The following is a 5,197-nucleotide window of genomic DNA, read 5'->3' on the forward strand; positions in this document are numbered from 1 at the left end:
GGGAAAGAGATTGGTCAAGCAAGACCTACCCGCAACAAACCCGTGCTGGCTATCCCTCAGGATGTTGGTGTCAGCCAGTCCATTAAGTATGGCCTCGTTAATGAGCTTTTATAAGACCTTCCCCAGGATAGAGGTCAAGCTGATGGGCCTGTAGTTTGCCGGATCCACTTTCCTCCCTTTCTTGAAAATAGGTACCACATTGGCCTTCTTCCAATCTTTGGACATTTCACCAGAGCTCCAGGAGTTCTCGAAGATCCGTGCCAGGGACTGGGCTATGATGCTCGCCAGCTCCTTGAGTACCCTGGGGTGTAGACTGTCAGGGCCGGCTGACTTGAAGGTATCCAGCCTCTCAAGGTGTTCCTTCACGAGGTCAGCATTGATGGAGGGCAGGGGATCATCCTCACCCAGACCTTCCATTTAAGCTCATCAAGATTATACATCTCCTACCTTTTGAATAGAACAGAGAACTGTGTGCCATTTAAGCTCCAATTGAAGCAAAGAATAATGTTTAAGTGCCATGTCTACATAAGACACTGACTGCACAGTAGCTTGTTACTACTGTGCAGTAGCATTGAGTGGCACAAACTGTGATGCAATGTTACTGTGCAATAGTAACAAGCTACCATGTAGTAGTAATGAGCTCCTATGCAGTCAGTAGGGCTGTGCAAAGCTCTGGGTGGTGACTTGAGTCACAGGAGATTCAGCTTGATTCAGTGGCCGAATCTCCAAATCCAAATCAGATCATGGGACCAATTAAAAGGTCCGAATCAATTCAAAGCTCTCAGAATTTTCAGAAAAGATTTGGAGAGCTTTGATGATTCGGGCAGTCCCCAGTGGCTGCAGCAGGGAGCCCCCCCGCTCCCCCAGCCCCCCTCTCCTAGCCTGCCCATGGCTGCCTCCTTCCCGGCCCAGTTTCTGGCCCTTAAAGAAAAGCCCTGGTGCTCACCAGGTGCTGCCAGGCAGCAGGGTGATCCCCACTGCCTCACGCTGCATGGGGGCTCTGCACAAGCCCCCTGACCACCCCCCTTGCTTGTGCAGAGCCCTCCACGCAGCGTGGGGCAGCAGGGATCGCTCCCCCCCAACACCCAGGAGCACCTGGGTCAGGGCTTTTTTTTTTCCAAAGAGCCAGGAGCTGGGGCCAGCGGGGCAGCCATTGCCTGGCTGAGGGGGATGGGCCTGGCTGATTCAGCAGCTGAATTTCTGAATCAGATTCAGCCAAATCAATTCAGGACAGTGATTTGAATCACTGAATTGAATCACTGTCCCCCGAATTGACTGAATCCAAAGTGAATACTAGCTGCTTTGCACAGGCCTAGCAGGCAGCATCACCAAAAAGCCGCTCGGGGACACTACTGCACAGTAACTCCGGTTACTATGCAGTCATTTAGTACTTGTATATGCAAGAACTAAATGACTCTGCAGTAACAACAGCACAGTCAGCATCTCATGTAGATACAGCCACTGATGCCTAAGATCTGATGCAGACCCTCTGCACATGGTTAAATGTCACCCTATTTGAACAGTTACAAAGCTTTGTCAGCCTTTAACAGTCACCCATAGGTTTTTACAGGGGTAGCTAATGTTAATGCAGTAATGTTGTTCATAATGATTTTCTGCTTAAATAAAAAGGTATTTATGCAGATGTAACCAGGTGGCTTCACTCTCTGGTGCTGTTTTTCCTCTTCTTTATACACTCTGTGTTCAGTCACTGGTCATCACATTTGAAGTTTATTAGGTCAGCAGGGCCATATGGGAAGCAGTGGTAGTTAAAGGAGATCTGGGTTTAGTTTCTAACCCGGTCAGAGTCCCTCCATGGCAGTGGAGAAGTTGCTTAGTTTCTCCGGACCTCAGGTTCCTTATCTGTAGAATGGACATGAAGATATCGACCAACTTTTGACATGTTTTCAAGCTCCACAGATGAAAAGCAGCAAGTAAGTGCAAGATATTATGTGACATCCTTATATGTTTATGCATCATTGCTCTGACCAGTGAAATCCTGGAGATGATGAAAGCAAATTGATCATTTCAGCACATTCAAAGTGATGAGGCAAACACTGAGAAGAGAACTGAGCAGATGGCTTATTTCAGAATGTATTCCTGTAGAATCTCAGTCTGGTATCTTGCATCCTGTTCCCTGACACCTGGATATAGTTCTCTCTTGTCCCCTAAATTCTCCCATTTGCAGAAAATAATTGATCACTTGAAATACAGATTATTGTTGCTGTTTAGCATTTTGAGCCCCCACCCTAGAGTACAACTTAGGAACCTAGGTCCCTTTTTCAATAATAATTTAAGACTCTATATATCTTCCAAAAAGACAGGGAAAGTTAATTTATATTTTAACAAACCATAATTTTCTAATTTATAAAGTCATATATATAATGTATTCATTTGTGCATGATTACAATATAACTTGAAAGAACTAACATGATTGCAGTAGTGCTGTATTTGGCAGGTTGACCAATGAGTGCTAGAACAACATTAAAAGAAGAAAACTGATTTTAAAAAAAACCTAGCAACTAGAAAAAAATGAGAATATAAAATGGGCAAAGTGCTATGGGGCCTTTTACCCTTATCAGACAGAATTTGTATTGTGTCCTTGAGAAGAAGAATATGAGTAGAATAGATTAAGTCCATCCCTTATAGAGGAGGTAGAGGCCAGATTGTTTTTGACTTTTAAAACCAAAAAAGGAAAAAATATAGAAAATGTCCCACATGTAATGATCCTGCCTTGACAGAGAGGAACAGGATTGTCAACAATTAATTTTTTTGCATGCGTAACACCCACACACATTTGAGGTTGCATGTGGTGAAGTGTGTTCTGGTTTTATTTTATCTTGTTTGTGCTGTATATTTTGCTTCCTCTACAACTGGAGAGAACCACCTCCCATCCCCCCTTATTGTGTCCAGACCCTTTGTCTTAAGCTTCCCTCCAAGAAACCTGGGGAACCAGTTTGGTGACTGTGGCCACTTCACCAGGAGTTGCTGAGCGCCTTTGAAATGACTGGTCTGCATTAGCAGTGTTCAAATAATCCCTGTTTCCAGTTGGGATGAAGTGACGAGGTCAGAAAAGTTATTTAAGGGTCAGGCCACCTGGGCTGGGTCTCTTCTTCCTCCTGGGGCTGCTGAAGCCTAAAAGATGAATTGGGAGCCAGAAAAGCCTGCTTCCCATGGGGAGGCCTCCCCTCCTCCTCTTCATTGAAGGAGCAAATTGAAGCTATGTGAGGGGAAAGCCTCAGGTACAGGGAGAGAAAGTCTGTCTCAGGACTTAAGACCACTGTTCTCTCTCTCTCTCTCTCTCACATCTATTGAGAAGAGGAATATGCCACATTTATGGTATTTATGTTAGCATCAGGATGGCAGCAATGTGTATAATTGTGTGTGGATGGGTTTACACTAGGTCTCCAATTATGTATTTCAACTGCCATTTGTGAAGTTCTGTTCATTCCCTTCTTTTGTTACATTGTCACATTATAAAGTGTTCAGAGATACTCTGTAATATATATGCTGAAATGCCGTGTGTAGAATATTAACTGATTGACATATGCTAAGGTGAAAGACATAATCATATGAGAATATGATTTTTTCTTTGAATTTGGTGTAACACTTTTATGTGGAGGTGCTTTAAGTTAATGAGATGAAATGTTTCACTAAATGGAAATCATAAGGAGGGGAACTAATAAATGACACAGGATAAAAAGCAACACTGGCCACATCTACATGAAACTCTGGCTGCGCAGTAGCCCATGACTACTAGAATATGTGATGAGATGCTACTGCACGGTAGTCTCGGGCTACGGCGTAGTCAGCATCACGAAAAAGCCATTCTTTGGCACTACTGTGCAGTAACTCTGGTTACTGTGCAGTCATTTAGTATTTGTTTATACAAGTACTAAATATAGTGCATACCAGTGCATACACTCTTACCATATAAATGGGCGTCCAAAAAATTTTAGCTAGACCAGGCATCCACTGCTTTCAGTCTGGGAAAAATGATCTTGCTGACATAGGGGCAGTTCTGAAATGCATCTCAGCCTCCACTTCCTGGTTAAAGAAATAAGTAAAATCCAGGTTAGCAGCAAAATCCATGTTCCCATACTTTTATTTGTGGAGAAGAGAAGACTGAAGGGGGATTTAAGAACAGTCTTCAAATACAAAAATGGCAGTTACAGAGAGGCTAGAGATGGGCTTTTCTCTGTGGCCTTAGGGGACAGAACTAGGAGCAATGGCCTCAAGCTTCAGCAGGGGAGTTTAGGCTGGAAATGAGGAGGAACTTTCTGACTATGAGAATGGTCACACATTGGAACATGCTACCTACAGAAATTGTGAAATCTCCATCCTTGGAAGTTTTCAAGACCAAGTTAGACAGATGGTTGGGTAGGCTGTTTTAGTTGGGGATGCATCTGCCTTGAGAAAGGCACTAGCCTAGATGACCTCCCGAGGTCCCTTCTAGCCCTGCTGTCCTGTGATCCTGTGATCTAGAAATGTGAATTTGTAGAAATTTATTAAAATTAGTGTGAGAAACAAGGATTTTTGAGGGCTGATATCTGTTACTGGATCAACTGTCTAGTTGGGATAAAATCAGACATACATTGGAATACAAAGTTTTATTCTTCAGGTCTGAAGAGGACCTCACATAGCAATTTTTAAGAACAGTAGGTAAAGTTGTGAAATTGGAGAAGGGAGAAATTTCCAGGGGCAGCAGACAAGAAATTAGTAGGAGAAAAGAAGCTTGATTACTGGCAGGTCACATCCTGGCAAGTCGGCAGACCGGCAAGTCTGCTGCTTCCCAGGGGCCCGCATCCGGGACATTACGGAGGGGATCCCAAAGCTCCTTAAACCCACAGACCACTATTCCATGCTCCTTATTCATGTGGGCACCAATGACACTGCTCGGAGCACTCCCAGCCAGGTCATGAGGCGCTACAGGGATTTGGGAGCGGGGCTTAAGGGTCTGGGGGCACAGGTAGTGTTCTCGTCGATCCTCCCAGTCTCAGGCTATGGGCTGAGAAGGGACAGGAGGATCTATGTGGTCAACCAAAGACTGCAGTGCTGGTGTCGTCAGGAAGGCTTTGGCTTTCATGACCACAGCCCACTCTTTAGCGAGACAGGCAGCGAGCTGCTGGGAAGAGATGGCCTCCACCTCTCTCCCCTAGGGAGGAGGCTCTTCTCAGCCAGACTGGCTGACCTGCTCCAC

At 44.8% G+C, this 5,197-nt stretch overlaps 1 protein-coding gene across 1 annotated transcript in view; it reads right to left on the reverse strand.

Moving 5' to 3' along the window:
• The window catches only part of LOC102386778 (homeobox protein PKNOX2), an 836,464-nt gene that overhangs the window by 622,988 nt on the left and 208,279 nt on the right, over positions 1–5,197 (reverse strand). The window contains exon 3 of the mRNA XM_025213523.1: positions 3,928–4,044. The gene's annotated coding sequence lies outside the window, so the exon portion shown is untranslated. The remainder of the gene's footprint in view (positions 1–3,927; positions 4,045–5,197) is intronic.

This window comes from Alligator sinensis, unplaced genomic scaffold, assembly GCF_000455745.1.
Source record: "Alligator sinensis unplaced genomic scaffold, ASM45574v1 scaffold385_1, whole genome shotgun sequence".
Classification (NCBI taxonomy): Eukaryota; Metazoa; Chordata; order Crocodylia; family Alligatoridae; genus Alligator; species Alligator sinensis.